This window comes from Bactrocera oleae, chromosome 2, assembly GCF_042242935.1.
Source record: "Bactrocera oleae isolate idBacOlea1 chromosome 2, idBacOlea1, whole genome shotgun sequence".
In the NCBI taxonomy this organism is placed as follows: domain Eukaryota; kingdom Metazoa; phylum Arthropoda; class Insecta; order Diptera; family Tephritidae; genus Bactrocera; species Bactrocera oleae.
The window spans coordinates 64,109,080-64,127,205 of record NC_091536.1 but is presented as its reverse complement, the minus strand read 5'-3'; the positions used below and the strand labels follow the sequence as shown (position 1 = coordinate 64,127,205).

At 36.3% G+C, this 18,126-nt stretch overlaps 1 long non-coding RNA gene across 1 annotated transcript; it reads left to right on the top strand.

Moving 5' to 3' along the window:
• The first annotated feature begins 14,466 nt into the window (after positions 1–14,466).
• On the top strand, positions 14,467–15,311 carry LOC118682052 (uncharacterized). The gene is made up of 2 exons (XR_004977717.2): positions 14,467–14,977; positions 15,048–15,311. It is a non-coding gene; the product is annotated as an uncharacterized lncRNA (long non-coding RNA).
• Positions 15,312–18,126: the final 2,815 nt, after the last annotated feature.

Sequence of the window (18,126 nt, the reverse complement as noted above, 5' to 3'; positions counted from 1 at the left end):
TAGCTGGAACAAGTGTCAAGAGAACAATTCAAGAAATGTTTTGCTGACGAAGCAATGAGCTATTCGGAAACGAGTACATTTGCATTGACATTCTTCTTGCAACAGTTTGAGGGAAATATTTTCGTTTGGAATGTGCGTTTTGCGCTTTGTGAAAGATGATTTCATTCAGTGTCAATGAAAGAAGGCTGTAGTATTCATACTGTATTCATTTATAGATACATAGTAAAGGTTAGGGACGGTTTTCTAATACTCTATAGAAATTCCGTAGAGATGCAGAACTTGCAAGAAGTATGAAGGTGCCAGTCGATCTCCAATGCGTTGAGGAAAGAATTTGGAATTTTTATTGATACTCTAGGATCCTAGGCTACGGTGCAGTCACAGTTTTCCAAATACAAAATAAAGGAAGTTTTGCTCTGACGTCTAATATGGCATCCAGTATTAATCTTGATTACTATCTGACCGTCCCCTAAAGAAGCTTCATTTGATTATATAGTATAGTAAAGATACTTCGACATATGCTCTCATTTTTTCTGGTTATATCAAGCCACAATAGCGGTTGATATACCAAATATAGGCATTTTATAGTGGAAAAGAAGAAATATCTATTAAGGCAGACTGAAAGCAATTATCGATTTAACCCTTAAGTTAGTAACCGCGTACCCGGGTACCCAACGCGGTGTATTTGTGTGAATAGCTTAAAAAAATTCTATATTTCATTTTAAGCTCTCAAATCGTCGTTTTTTAACTTAAAAGAAAGCTATTTGTGAGTTCATTTAATTGATTTTTTTTTTTAATAAGCTTAAACTCTAGCCATCGTCTTATAAGCACAGTGGAAAGCATAGGAAAAAAAATTGTATATAATTTCTATTAATGCATGCAACTAAATTTTATTTAAAAAAATAAAGAAATATTACACTTTTTTTTATAATTAATGACATTGAACACATTTTACACGATTAACTGAGTGCTCGTCACACACAGGTTGGTGACAATTGGCACAGGCCTTACGTGCCTTTCGCCGTCTTCTTATTGGCAAAGCATTGCAGACACGACAAGATCCTGTTACATTTTTCCATCCGGTTTTATCTTTTGGAGTCTCTGGACCAGGATTTATCACGAATGTTTCTGTCAGTATATGGCCTAATACACTTTCAATGGCAATATTTGCTGAGAAGTGGCGCATTACTTGTGGATTCGCCGTGCGATGTTCAATCTTCGGCAATGCTAGTTCTTCACTTAGTTTACGCATAAATTGACGCCGTTCTGTCGTTTTTTTTGCCAATCATTTCATTATTTTCATAATAAATTATATATGCCGCAAGTGAAGAAATATCTAGCATGTTGAAGAACATTGCCATTAGCCATCTCGAAGATCGTCGTTGACTGGTGTATCTCCGCACCATTTGGTCCATTGTGTCAACTCCAGCTTTATATTTATTATAAAAATTTATTATTTCTGGTTTTCGTTTAGCGTCATCACCAACTGATATATCTGAATACATTGTAGATATCAGAATGACATCTTTATTTTTTTAGGAACGTAGGAACACATGGTAACCTTTTCGTGAAATCCAAAAATTGTCGAATACTGCTCCCGTGTCTTATTCGCTCCCATAACACTAGGGATGTAAGGTTTATTCTTTTTTAGCGTGCCAACAATGGTAATATTCCATGACAACAAATGTTTAGAAACTGGTACAGTAATAAAGAAGTTATCCATGCAGATGTTTCTACCACTACCTCGATATGGAGCCGCCAATTCTTTCACTACTCTTTCACCCTGATTCTTTTCTCGAGTATTATCTGTTTTACCAGTGTACATAATCCCTTGCAAAGTATATGTGTTTTCTGCATCACAAATCCACCAAATCTTTATACCATACTTAGCTGGTTTCGATGGAATATATTGAGTAAAGAGAAGAACGAATAAATTTCGGGTTTCGTAACGGGCTTCTATTGATGCTGTGAGTTTGGATGGTTAGCATTGTACTCTTGGAAAATTGTTTCAGCTTTTTTATTAGTGTGACGGACGATTATATCAACCATTTCGTAGGTAAACATTTTTTGAAAGTCTCGCTAATTGACAACGTTTCCGTACTGCGATGAGGCCCACTCCGCTGGCGTACAACATTATGAGCTGCAGTCTGATGCTGAGTTGGTGGATTTTTGTTCCGCACTGTTTTATCATTGGCAATAAAACTCCCAGATGGTTCTTGAGCTCATCCTAAAATAATAATAACAACATTAATTAATTATTCAAGAAAAATAATTATTATTTCAATCATTGCTAAGAACAAATATTTTACTAGCTTCAGGCTCAGCTGTTTCTACAATACTTCATTGTCATCATCCTAACTCTCGCTACTCTCAACTTCGTCTTCTTCTTCTACTGCTGAATTCTCTTCAGCGATTTCTTCTGTATCTTCCGGTTCTTAATTAATACGTTATTTTCTGCTGAGGATAGTAATAGTTGTTGTAATCTGATCTGTATTAAAACAGAGTAGTTATGTCTTGAACTCAGTTTGTGGAGAGGGTTTCCATACTAACACATGGGCTAAAAAGTCCCGGGCCTCATACATAGATGGCGCTCACCTCATTTTCAGTTAGCAAAAAGACAGCTGTTAAAATTTCATGACATGCTATTAATTAGTTTGCGAGTTATTATGCTAAGAGTGACCCTACTTCTATTATTTTAAAAACAATGGATAATAAACAATTTCGTGTTTTAGCTTTACACTGCTTCGTGAGAGGAAAAATACGGTTCAAGCGAAGCAATGGGTTATAGGGACTCCGCACCATCAGAAACCAGAATAAAACGTTGGTTTGTTGACTTCGAACATGGTCGTAGAGACCGAAATGCATGAATTGCACTTTGAATAACTGCCGCATTCACCTTGTTCTCCAGATTTGGCTCCGAACGACTATTGGTTGTTAGTAGACTTAAAAAAAAATGTTCGCCGGTAAAAAGTTTCGCTCGAATGAAATATTTTGAGGTAAAAGACAAATCGTTCTCAAAAGTAGTATTGAAATATTAGAGCGGCGCTGGAATGATTTTTTTTGCTTTTGATGGAGATTCCTCGTATATTGATGAAAAAATAGTAATCAATCGTTTGCTTCCTTCAAACGGACCAATTCCATCCATTCGACTATTTTATTGATACTTTCTACAATCGGGTTTCCAGGGCGTAGATCGTAGCTTCAGATCGGAACAGAAATGGCGCATGATTGACTCTTACAGTATCAGGACGGTTTCTGTTTTCGAAGAAAAGCTATATATAATTTATACAATATATCTTCGATGATGTCCATCTTTGACCCGTGCTCAAACAATACTCACAAAACTGTGTGAGAAGCTTTATTAGTAGTTGTAGCTAATTTATCACTGTCGCCATTGATAGACCGGCTCATTCTATGACTACATTCAGTTATGCAAAGTTCGTCACAATAAATTTATGTTGTTTATGTAAGGGTACTACTTGTCCAAAGGTTTTATTGAAGCTAGAAGTTTTTTAGATTATTGATACTAAGTTGGAAAACCAAAACTTCTCGAACAGTTTAAAAGGGTAGTGTTTACTTCGCTCTCTGTTTTACAAAAATATATTTTAATAATGCTTTGAACACACAAACTACAGACTTTGCTACCAGAATTTAACTGTTTATGATGCACTAGCCCAGAAAGTCTCGTCAGGATTGTTCTCCACTCAAATGCGGCAATTACGAATGTATCACATTGGTGGCATGTTCAAACTCTTCCTCAAATTTGCTATACAGAACGTGGATTCCGAAAATAAATTTCTAAGATCTTAACACTCTGTTATGGCGTTAACCTTTGCATTGTGTTTTGTATACAGTTTATCAAAGTATACAGAACATAAATGTCAAACACATACATACGTAAGCTGGTTTGACAGATATCTCTCCAAGCAACTTTAAAGCTTTACATAGTCTTAATACAAGCATTGACCCAAAAATAATCGAACTTTATACATATTTAAATTTTCTGGTAAAAATTTGAAGCACTAAAAATTAATGGATGAATATCTGATATACCTCTTTCAAACGCCCCCAACTTCATATCCGATTTACATGACAGATATTAAACTTACTACCATTTCAACAAAAGAAAAAGTGTACAATTGTTCCATTTTTATAAAGAGCAAATATAAAACTTTGTGTTCAACTTGGAAAAAAAAATCGGTGAGATATACGAGTTGATGGAAAAAGTTTATGGTGAAGTCGTGAGGATTCAAATGACGACCAAAGGCCAGGTCGTCCAGAAGCTAATAATTGTGCTGAAAAAGTAGGTGCAATAATTGGTATAAATGCAAACACAAAATTAATTAGAGAATAACTGAAGATTTTGTAAAAGAAAGGTCCGTGCGCGTTTTGTTCCACATGAATTAAAAGAAGACCAAAAAAGTGAACAAGCTATCAATGAAAAATCATCAACGACGCTCAGTATACGCCTGATTTACCATCATGTGACTATTTTATATTTCCAAAACTGAAAACCAACACGAAAGAAGTTTAAACAACCTCAACCGAGGCTGAAAAAAAGACGTCCAATATTCGCTCAACATGTTCGCCCAGCAGAGTCAGTAATTCAAGCAACCGTTTTCGGTTCGGTTTCGCACCACGTTTACTCTAGTGCATGATGTGCATCCTCAGTGACACCGTACAGTACATACCGAAGACGCTGTTGCTGATGTGGAGCAAAGTATAGAAGAGTTTACGGAATGATCTTGGTTTGAGGGCTTACAAAATCCAACTCGTGCAGTTCCAATTAAAGCCGAACAAACATCAAGGGCGTTGCACATTCGGTGAATGGCCCAAAACGGAATAGCCAAAGATCCTGATTTTTAAAATAAATGTTTGTACAGCGATGAAACTCACTTTTGGTTGAATGGGTACTTTAATAAGCAAAATTATCGCATTTGGAATGATGAGAATGCAAAAGCCAGTGTTGAGATGCCGTTAGATCTCCCGAAGGTCACTGTTTTGTTTGCTCTATGGGCTGCTATTTGTCCATATTTTTTTTAAAATGAAGCCGGCCACAAAGTTTCAGTCTATGGGGAACCCTATGGAGCAATGATTAATGACTTTTTCGTGCTTAAATTGGAGAATGTTCATGTCTACGACCTTTGGTTCCAACAACACGGCGTTACATGCCATACAGCCAACGAACCAAACAATTTATTAAAGACATCTTTTGGTGAATGCATTCTCTCGCGTCGTTGGCCTGCGCCATGATCTTCAAGATCATACATTTAACTGAACTATTTTTTATGGAGTTATGTGTAGCCGCTTGTCACGCAGTTAAGCCCGAGACAATTGACGACTTTGAAGAGAATATTCGGCGCGTTGTTGCTGACAAATGCCCCCAATTGGTGCAGAGAATAGTCAGAAATTAATTTTAAAACATAATGGCAAATCCTAATTTTTATAAAAAAGCAACATTTTTTTTGCACCAACATTAAACTCTAAGCGTTTTATTTTTTCTTGAAAACCTTGTCTAAAAAACACCCTTTAGGTGGTGTATTGTGAAACTACAAATATATGTATGTGTTTATGTCGATTCGATTCCTCTTACTTATCGATTGCAAGCATTTTTGTTGTGCTTTGCCTTTTAACGCGTCAATAAACTGGAAATTAAATCGCTGGCAAGTGGAGCACTGTCTTTTTTCTCCCATACTTTTTTTTCAACCACAAACATGGATCACTTGAATGCCACCACGAAACGGCGATTGAACCTCAAACAAATACACGCACACATATACACTCACACACAAACAATGCACCATTACGCATGTGCACCTGTGCTTTATTTGAATGCGCTTACCTGGAGTTAAGTATTCGTATGTTCAAGTAGCAATACCGACCACTGCGGCTGCGAAAAACCACAACGAGCCATTTAGCTAGGCATTCGAGTGCTCAGTCAGTCAGCGAGTCAATCAAACACTTGAATAGTTGATCCCTCAATATGACAGCATAAAGTTGAAAGAAAATTTAAAAAGGAGATAACGAGTATGGAAAAAATGAAAAGTGCAAAAGTTTAGCTTGTAAAGTAAATAAAAATAAATGCATACGCATACGGAGCATAAGTTGAAAATGAAATCGAAGTATACATACTCACACGCACATGCGAACAGCCACACTTGCTAACCGATATTTCAATAATGCAACGGCATTGCTGGTGTCATTGCTCCTGAGCATTCTATACATTCTATTTATTCACTCATTCATGTATAAAACATGCACAGATACATACTTACATACATACTTACATACGTATAATATATGTATGTATATTCAACTCTGCAAAATTAGGTGGCCCGTTTAATGGTCAATGCTTCACTATGTACTATGTTTATACGTATGTATAGGTATGTATGTTTATACGGGTTTTATTCCCATGGATTTGTCGTCTGCTCTTTTTTTTTGCTTGCTTCTGCAAATTACGGTAATTTACATATCGATTTGATATTTAAATTGCAAGAGAAAATAGCCCGGATGTCCCATGCGTTGCTCGGCAAGCAGGCGATTGATCAACTAAACTAGCTTACTTAAGTAACTTAGCATGATTGGTCGCCAATGTATACATACATATACGCTAATATGCATTCATCTATAATATATATACATATAGTATACATAAATTTGTGCACATCGGAATGACTGTCATATCACTCTCAATTGATTGGTTGCAATCAATGTGCCTATTGCGAAAATGTATTCTTAACGACCGGATATTAAAGAACCAAGCCAATTTTAGGAGTTATATAACAGAAAATATGTAAATTATAAGCGAATGCGAGGAAGTCGATTTTTCAATTTTATTGCGTAACATTAATTAAGCATATTGAAACCACAGATATTAACTAACGACCAACTGAATCTACTTTGGAGTAATTAATTACATTGTTTTCAATCAGCATCAGGTATGTGAAAAGATTGTGAGAGGAAATTATATGAACTAGAATTAATGTTTCCTTCTATAATAAAATCGGTTTCGTTTTATTTACGCCAATAAATAAAATTTAAAAATGACTAACTGGAGTGGAATGAGATATTCGAAGGAAAGTCGAACAGTCGTATACTTTAAGGCTCAAACTACACTTCCAGTATGATTCAAAATTCTCTGAGGTGGAACCTGAATTGTACGAAACTGTACCGAAAAGAATAGGTGAAAACCCATATCTTGGGTTCTGCTTAACCGATTTCAACCAAATTCGGTACATAATATTATTCTCATATTTCTATGTTATAGTACGAAAATGGACCAACCACAACCACGCTGAATAAACTGAATAAAATAAATATTGTTTAAAAAACTAAAAAGTCAAACACTTTTGTATACTAGTCAATATATGTATTATATATATGCAAGTTTCGCCCATCATTTCAAAAACACTATACAACTGCACTCTTTGACTGTTTTTTAACGTTACTTTTAGCTGCATAGCTTTGCGGTAATTTTTTTTTTGCAGTGCCTAACAAACTGTAACAAACATTTTGTCACAGTGCCTTTCAATTTCAGTGCCACTGAAATACGTCCCCTAGCCTCTGGATGCTCCACAATTTAGTTCCTCCTTACTTGTTTCAAATCGAAATATTCATTTCATATCTAGCCCACACATAATAAATAGCGGAATATCTTTGCATACGACCGACTTTCTACCGAAATTATCATCATTTTAATATATACCGCCGATATCGGCTTATAGCTGCTATACAAACTGCACGATCAAATTAAGTACTTATAGGGAAGTTTTTTTATTTGACAAGCGAACTTCACGAAATTTGGTTTGGATTATTATCCAAGTCAACAGTACAATCTCCGAACAAACATTTGTATTAGTGAAAGGTATTCTAACTTCGGTGCAACCGAAGTAAAAGTTTTTCTTGTTTTAACAGTCTTCTGAATAGTTTTCGTAAAAGACATTATTGTTTTTGTTAACGCAAAAGGGATGTCAAAATAGAGTGAGAAAGCCGTATAATCCTCATTATCAAACCTTTAATAATTGAATTACGCTCAAGTGAGAGTAGGCTGTCACACGACTTAACCTAATCTAAACAACAAATTCGTCGTTCAATAAACGACTTAAGAAACTCTCGTTTAACGGTAGTACAACAATAAAGATGCCAGTGTAACTTACTAATTTACTGTTTCATTCATTTTTCTTGCCGACAAGCCATGAAGCAAACCATATTTGTGGTATAACAGCACCGCTTAATACACCACAAATTGTTTCGTGCCACAAAATGTGCACAGGTGGGCAATAGCCAATAAAATGAACGTTGCCCAAACATAGAAAGTAATTACCTTAACTGTAGATAAGTTTGTGTTCTCAAGTGGCACATTTAATTTTCCAATTTATTTGCAATTTATTTCAAACATTTATTGATTCACCGAGCAACATGTGGTTATTGCCGGCATTTTGTTGTCATTGTTGTTCTTGTACACTTGGTGATACCTGTTTGTATGTAAATAAGCCAGGGTTTTGTTGTAGACTACGGAAGTAAGCCGCTACTCATTTAAAATTGATTAATGATTCTATTGCCAAGATTTGCTTAATTTCTTGGGTAAGCAGGGCGGCGGTGTGGCAGACACTCTTTACTGTGTTAAATGCAAATGTTGAATGACAATTAGAACAAGATGATGAAGAGAAGAATCAATCTATTATAGAATTCGGCATCAGCATTTGTGTCGACAACAAAAGCCACAATGTGAGGTGAGTTCAGGGCTCAAGTGGACTCAGAGGCTTGCAGTACTAGAATTGTCTTCAACAGATGAGCAGTAACCACACCGATATATGTATTGCATTCTAAAATAATTCTAGAGTATTTATGTTTGACAAGCGATTGAGCAGTTTGTTATATCTGTGCTGGAGATTTGATTTAAGCTGACACCAACAAGGAAGACACGCCAACCGATGAAAGATTGAATAAATGACAGCAGTGACGATGGTAGGGCTTATCGGTGTCTCTTTGCTCGCTTCTTTATATTTGCAAATATCCAAAGTGTTTATTTATGAATTAAAATTTATTTATGTCATGCCTTGACGGTTAGATTGCCGCAACTTCAAGCTGGCGTTGCGCTATCCTCGACTTGCCACACACACAAACACGCCCGCACCCAATCTTTGATTATGTTTCCTTGTTGGTTGAGTCATTTGTATTATTGTGTTGTTATTATTGTTGTTTGCTTTTTTTATGAATTTTGAAATTCTAAGCATGTTTTCAAATATATTTATTTTTGTCTCCTTAGCTCATTTTTAATTCAGATTTGAGTTGCTTTTTGCAAGCTGCGTCGGTGGTAAATTAAAATATTTGAATGTCGCGTTAGATTTTAGCTTCCGCAGTCAGTTACATGCTTTTAATACCCTGAACAGGGTATATTAATTTTGCCACGAAGTTTGTACCACCCAGAAGGAAACGTCGGAGACCATATAAAGTATATATATAAATGATCACCGTGACGAGCTGAGTTGATTTAGCCATGTCCGTTTGTCTGTCCGTCCATCTGTCCGTCTGTATATACGCGAACTAGTCCCTCAGTTTTTGAGATATCGATCTGAAATTTTGCACCTGTCCTTTTCTAACAAAGAAGCTGCTCATTTGTTGGAACGGCCGATATCGGACCACTATAGCATACAACTGCCAGACAAACTGAACAATCGGAATCAAGTGTTTGTATGGAAAACTCTTTCATTTGACGAGCTATCTTCACGAAATTTGGCATGTATTATTATTTAAGGCATTAATCTAATTTTCGAAGAAATTTTATAGATCGGACGACTATAGCATATAGCTGCCATATTAACTGATCGATCAGTAAAGTGCTTGCATGAAAATTTTTTTTATTTAACGAGGTATCTTCACGAAATTAGGCTTGAGTTATTGCTTAAGGCAACAAATTATTCTCCACAGAGATTGGTCAGATCAGATCACTATATCATATAGCTGCCATACAAATTGAACGTTCGGAATCAAGCTCTTGTAAGGGGCCTTTGTATTTGTGAAGGGTATTATAGCTTCGGCGCAACCGAAGTTAACGTTTTTTCTTGTTTATTTTTATTTGAATATTTTAGTTAACTCTTACACTAATTTATGCAGTTATGAGATGACCGTGTTGCTAAAATTCCCTTAAATATTTTTTAAATTAATTTTCGTTACCTGGAAATGAGAGGAAAAAATTTTATTGTTGAACCATGTGTAGGGCCTTGAGGGTGTGTTCTAACCTAAAAATTTAAATAAATCGATTTTTATCCACTTTTCGATAGTTATCGTGCTACTAAGATTTTTCAAATTTGACATTATTTACAAAGTGATAGTCATTTTAATACCGTGGCAACTACAATAGATTGGAACTAATTTATTCGACGAGGTCGTCGGAATAGCTTAAGCTTTAATCAGGCGATTAACTTACAATTTGGAATATATCCATTTACTCTATGAACCAATCGTGATGACGTAATCGTCCTTTTTTATCCTCAAGTTTAAGTACGCCTAAAATTATGAAAATTAATTTTTTAAGGAATGTTAGTTGTGAAATAGAATAGTGACTATAATTCGGTCACAAAATTATAATAATATATTTAAATACCCCGACAAATTTTACCCTCATATGAATTATCGGTTCTACATCGACAATTCTTGGTGACCGTTGACTGAGTAGTCTCTTTTGAGCAATAATATTTTCCTCTTACTTATACTCGTAGATATAACGCTTCTAGAATTCAGCGAACCACTGCTTTACTTTTAGATGATTCCAAATTTCCAACTACTTTTAACCTTACCCTCTTACGACACATTTTCGCACTGGAACATAGGGCTGTCAAAATAATAGTGCAAACCATATTTGGTCGATATCGGTCGAGTATGTCCAGTATATGGGTTTTCACCTAAATGTTGCCGGTGCCATGCCTATCATTTTATTTTGATCCCAGCTCCTATTAAGGCCTGTCGTACAATCTTTTGAGTAAAATTTAATGTCTTTATCGTATGTATTTATTGTACTTTTCAACAGAACCGTTATATGGGAAGTAGGAGGGGTTATTATCCAATTTCATAAATTTTTACCGTGTCGGTAGGGGTGCTCAAGGAATTTGTACTGAAAAAATCGGGTTATTGGGGTGAATGGGATGTGAAAAAAGTGCTAGCATGAAATTTTAAATCTTTTTATTAGCTACAATTTTCTCGTTTCACTTTTTTAATACGCTTTTTATAAGCTTGGGTTGTATTTATGTAATGGAATCTTAGAGCTCAATTTCCATCGGTTTCCAGAAGTCTGATCAACTTGAAACTTTGCAGACGTGTCAAGGACCGATGCAATAATTTGATAACAGTTTCCCATTACTTTAAAGGTGGGCGTAACCCCGCCCCTAAATGGTTTAATGTATATATCTTCCAAACCGCTAAAGCTAGTTCAACCAAATTTGCTGAGACAAAGTCCTTTTAGCCCTTTTTCATACGCTGTGAAAATGGGCAAAATCAGATAATAACTACGCCATCCATATTTCAGTTATGTTAAAATATACTAAAAGTGCGATAACTGACTAAATAAATGGGCCATAAGCATTAATTTTCACAAACAAGATGGTAGGGAAAAGCTTTATAGGAAAAGGTTTAAAAATTCCTTTAAAGCAAGTTTTTTTAGTTTTTTAAACTATAATTTATGCCATAAGACTTGTGATTTTTCCGGAAATCGAAATAAACAGTTTTTCCCTAATCACTTTTCGACCTCAGACCGCCTGTAAATAACTTTCCTTTTTATTATATTTTCTACCTTTTGCAATGGGTTTCATCGTACTATTATTTTTAACTTGTCTGTGCTTTTGACAGAAAGATATATTGGTTAGTGACGCCGTAAACAAAAGACCTTCACTCTTGTTAACATCAGTTTTAAAGTTGATAATACGCTTTGTTGAGTACGCTATTATTCTTGGACACATTTTTCAGATAGGAATTAAATATACTTCATTAGCCGTTGACCTTTCTAAAGTGAACTGAAAGCCATATAATTATAATTATAGGAATCTATCATCTCGGGTAGTATATTTTTGCAAGTAGGCTTGTGATGCACAGACAAGGAAGCATAAGCACTTCAATGAAAAGAGCATTAGTAACTTTCTGCGATTCCACAATTTTATTATTACAAAAATTAGAAAATTGTAATATAATATATGTGAAAGTAACAACTACGTTATCCAGTGGTATTTAATACAAGGGGATATGTTGATATCTCATTGCAAACTAACAATCATACTTGGATTTTTCTATGAGATACATGTTCGCTGTGTGTTTTATGCACCACTTCCAAATTTCGAGAAGTCCCAGCTGTTAAAACTAAATTAAAACGTAATCAATATGTTCAACGTAATTACTTCCGTAACTGCTTAGTACAAAGCATCCACCTCAGAACTCTGCGAAGTTATGAATGGGCGAACAAACCAAAACTGATGAGTGAAGCATAGTAAGTTGCAACGACTGTCCAACACAACCTTAAGCAACATGTGGAACCTGAGAGTTCTTTGTATTTCAGTGTCGGTGACTCTCCATTTATATTCACCACAGGCCTCTAGAATGTCTACAATACTACTGCAATCACCACCAACAGGGATAGGATGTTGCTCACCAGCAGAATTGGTGAATTTATAATAAATATTTTAGAATGTTGCTTAAAGTAGCATGTTTTGCAACATTTTGGTTGTTTCCAAGTAACAACAAGAAAAAACGTGGTGCAACCGAAGCTATAATACCTTTCACAGATACAAATGTTGCTTACGAGAACTTGATCCCGATTTAATTTCGTAAAGATATCTCGTCAAATAAAAAAAGTTTTCCGATCTATACGAGCTCTTCGGAGATTGCATTAATGTCTTAAATAATAATCCATGCAAAATTTCGTTAAAATACCTCGTCAAAAGAAAGAGTTGTTCATACAAGCGTTTGATTCCGATCGTTCAGTTTGTATGGCAGCTGTATGGTATAGTATTTTGATCTTATAAATTTCTTCGGAGATTACATTCTTGCCTTAGACAATATCCATACCTAATTTTTTGAAGATATTACGTCAAATAAAAAAGTTTTCCACACCAGCACTTGTTTCCGACAAATGAGCAGCTTCTTAGTGATCAAAGGACTGGTGGAAAATTTCAGATCGATATCTCTAAAGCTCAGGGACTAGTTCTCATATATACAGATAAACGGATGGAGGGACTTGGCTAAATCGACTCAGCTCATCATGCTGATAATTTATATATACATTATATTATGTATATATTGTATAGGGTCGAGTAGAGGTTGCAACAGAGATGCTTGACAACGTAGGTTCATCAGACGTATCATTAGTGTTGACGAGTCGTGGGTTTATGACTACGACGTCAAAACCTTCCAACAATCTAGCGAATGGCACCCTAAACTGAGCCTTCAACGAAACAACCAAATTTCTCTGTTTGGGTTGTTTACAGTAACATAAAATATTCATCTCGGCCAAAAAATGGATTAACTCAGAAACAGTGCATCGACGAACCGAATTCAATTTTGCGATGAAGCTCCATGAAAGACCAGTGTTTATCGATGGTATAGTGAATTCAATCGAGGTCTTAGATCACTCCAATATGAATTTCGTGAAGGTCGTCCAAAATCAAAATCTATCGTGAGATAGAGACAACTATAGGCATTAGTGGGACTAGCCTACATTCAATATTGCATGAACATTTGACTATAAACAAATTTGTTCACGTAAAATCGCACACAATGTGTCAACCGCTTAAAAAAATGCTCGTGTCGATTGGTCAAGAGAAATGTTAAAAAATACGATATTGGTGCTTCGAAACACGTCTATGAAATTGTAACAGGTGATGAATTATGGATTTACGCGTATTAGCCCGAAGGTAAACCGCTGTCGACTGTGTGGGTATTTCAAGATGAGCTGAATCCAACAAAAGTTGTTCGCGCATGAAGCACTTCCAACCAAATGGTTGCCTCTTTTTTTTTGAACTTTCACACATCGACTGAAACAACTGCATTTTCGAGCACTCAAAACATCGATTTGATGAGTTATCGACCATATAGTTCTGCCTTGGCACCGAATGAATTCTTTATAAACGTAACAAACTAAGAGTTCAACGTTTTTCGACACCTGAAGAGGCAGTTGATGAGTTCAGAACGCTTGTTTTGGAGACACCTCAATCATAGTGTGAAAAGTGCTTCTGCAATTGGTTCAAACGTATGCAAAAGTGTATAGATCTTAATGTAAAATATTTCTAAAAGCAATAAAGCGATTTTTGATTAACATTTATTGTTATTCTCTAATCACGAAATATAGTTAAAAGACAACCCTCGTATTGGCTCAAAAGGAGCCCATTTTGAAGGCGATTATAAAGATTTGTATTAAAAATCGTGAAAATGTGGTATATTTTTTTGTCAGTCCAGGTCACACATTTTGGTTATGGTATTGTTAACTTCTTTGAATGTGAGTTACATTTTTTATTATTTTCTTAACGTTTTTCTACTTTACTAAAATCAGCCGTATCCTTCTTCTTAGCGTTTAGGGCTGTAACTACTTAAGCGATCATTGATTGCCAGTTATTTCTTCACTTCTTAATATGGCATCAATTTGAAAATTCAAATAAAAACTAAATCACTTTCATTTGGTCCTCTCTGTCTTTTTTGTTATCAGCTGGTCCAACATTGAAGAGTTTCATAGTTCAGCAGCCATTCAAACCACATGATCTTAAAGTGGGGTATGTGGATGCCGTTATAAATGTCGTCCAATCATAAAAATTGTAGCAAAACCTCCTAAAGAAACTATAATTACTCCGAACTGCAATATTTTTATAACAGCGCTACCCATTATATGCTTTCTGAACATAAAAGTGACCACAACTTATGTTAATATGAATAATTATTTGGTGGAAACATTTTAGAAGACGTAATGAAGACTGCGACCTCTTGCTAGAACGGTACAGAGGTATGAAATTCTTTATAAGTTTTCGAGAAAATGCAGTAAATATAGATTTGGCTGTAATTCGCTCCTTTAGATTCGACGCTTTAACCATTTCCGTCCACTGAAATAGTTCAACGTACTATTTACTGCGTCGCCGAATTAAATGCCGGCTGTGAAAAGGAAGAAAAAAGATTAGAAAAAATTGCCATTTAAAATATTCAACACGTGCGAATAACAGTGTGTTTTGCACTTTGAACCAAACTTGCAACCATGAACACTTCTGCTGATACCTAAGCATTTGAGCGCGTGCCTTTAAGCCTATTTTTATGCTGATTGTCGTCACATCAATGGCCAATATTTTTTATAAATATATATATGAAAGTATGCAAGTGGCACAGGGCAGATGCGATTTTATGTTAATCGTAACCGAACACGCACTCATAGCGCAAAGCGGACGGACAGATATGCAGACGAACCGCGTGCCGGTTTGCGCGTAAATGTCGACGCACTTCGTCATTTCAACGCCTCCTTTATGGGGCTCTGAAGAAGGGCCACACGCAAGCACAACAGATATGGGTAACTAAAGTTTCGGTTGCGCCGTCAAGCCAAGTGATCATCAACGCTAACCAACCGCGTTTATCAGCCGCTTGCCGCAGAATACTTGTAGCTATATTTTGTTGTTGTTATATTTTATTACTTTCTTTTTTATCTTTTTCTATGCATTCATTACTTACAGACAAACACTTGCGCGTTCGCGCTTAACAACAATCAATGCCCCGGGGACATTTAAAGTTTAAAAATGAAAATCACCAAAACGACGCGCTTGACTTGGCGTCTGTGGCGAGCGCGATGACTGGTGACCGGTCTCAGTGGAGGCAAAATAAAGCTAAAAACAACACAGTAACAACAAGGCGTCATCGCACCACAGGAGTGAAAATAATCAATTCAATTAAATCGCGCTACTAAAAGGCGACGCGTCAGCTGCGCGGCCGCCGCCGCCACCATGACCGCGACCGTTGCGGTAGTCAAAGCTGAGGAAACGCATAAAATATGCGATATTACATGCGACATACCGCAGCAAAACAACCATGAGTAGTTACAACAACAGCAGCAGCAACAATAACAATAAAAACAAAAATGTTGACTCTGTGTCGCTATGTAGGAGGTACAATCGGCCGCAGAGATTATGACCAAATGACAGTGAATGGCGGGCGATAGCAACTGCGATTGCGATTGCGAAGGTGATGGCGATGGCGATGACGATGGCATAGCCGTTGACGGCGCGGTTGCGGGTACATATGCGAACGCGTACGCCAATGCGAAAGTGAATGTGAACGCGGATGATGAGGTTGGTGCTGGCGATGGCGATGACGATGCTGATAGTGGCGGCAGAAAAGCCAATGGCGCGTTGTTTTGCTGTTATTGCTGCCGTTATGCCGCCTTTACGGGAATGGTCTTGGCGCTGTTACCAGCCAGCGAGTGACGTAGAGCTATGGCGTTGCGGTAATATGGCAGCTGATAGTGTTGCATATGATAACTGCCGCCGCATCGCAGGACTGTTGCTAGGTTGCCATTGAGTGGGACGTTTGCGCCTTTTACCACCTCAAATAATGAGTGCAGCGCGTGCGTGTGGTAGCCTTGGCGTGGCGGCAGTTGATTATGGCAGCCGTGGCAGGCTGGCAAAGTCACCAAAAGCTCATGAAATATTCATTAAAAATTTATAGCGTGGCGTTTGGCGCATAAACGTTCAGATTCTTTTTCCTCTTTTTTTTTGTTTTTGCAATTTTTTTGCAAATAAAATTGGAGTTCAGGCGCAACCGGAAAATATTAAAACCCCTTAAAATGTACCAAATTGTAATAATAAAACAAAGTGTTTGGTGTTTAAGAAAAAGCCATAAATGTTTGCTATCATGTCACGCCGTTGTTGCTCATTTCGGTTGTTGTTGTTATTCGTCGTATTAAAAGGCAATTTGTTTCATCCAGAAGGTGCAGTCACTGAGTGCCCCTCTGTGGTGGCATTGTGGAAGGTTAAGTTTTATCAAGTCTTTAAAGTATTTAGTTATTTAACTTATCTCACAGTATATTTTCAGTGCGATTTTGTGGTCAGTTTTATGGTTCATTAGTCGTCGTAATTTTTTCTAAATACCTATGGTTGCCACTCTTCACCGTCAATATTAAATTAAATGGCAAACACCCCGCAGAAACATATTCAAGAATTAAACAGGGGCAGATATTTTGCTTAATACCAATTTGTAAATTATTTAAAGTTAATATTCTTTCCATCAGTTTAACTCAGTTCAGTAAAGCTTGATCGTTTGTTCATCCGATTCTTTTCGTTTTTTTTTGTGCCGAAGTGCCGAGTTAAGTTTTTTGTGATTTATTTATAAAGACATTTTTATGGCGCTTGATCCCGTAGCTGATCTCTAGGACGGCCCCCGATAAAAACTTTCTGGCGGTGAGGAAGATTTTTTTGCTTGAAATTTTATCAAATCCAAGACGATCAGTCCAGTTGTTTCGAAGAAATTTTGCTCACCGACTCTGAAAACAAAGTAAAATGCATTTAAAGTTTTGGGAGCCGATTACACTAAGTAAAAAAATCCGTACAAATACGCTCATATAGCCGAAACTATTTGCCGAATCAACTTAACATTTTTGGATAATATTCTCAAATATATGTACCATCGATACATATGCATATCAATTTGTTGAAATTCATAAGTGTTTAAAACCTTTTAAGTCAAGCTGACTTCTTTCTTTCAATAGGTAATCTCACTTTAGTCCCCTGCTACCACTGCTAGTTACAATCCTTTCACTAATTAAAAACCGTATTACAAATTTAAAAACTGAATACGACTTGTTTTTATTCCCTTTCCCTTTATTACATAGTTAAATCCGAATTTTTGCCATTCGAGCACTCCAACAGAACCTTGCCTACGGCCACACTTCACCCCCATGTATACCTATAACATATGAGAGAGAGGGAGGGAGACATGTTGGGAGACTTATGTATGTTGATTTACATAAAAATTGTTGCTTTATTTGACAGTTCATACTTTATGGTAACACACAAGCGAAGAAAATATCTCTCTCTCATATATTATATTTCGTGCGATTTTTAAGGCCTCATTCGAATGTGTGTATCTCTCTTAAATATGCTTTGAGACAAATTAAAG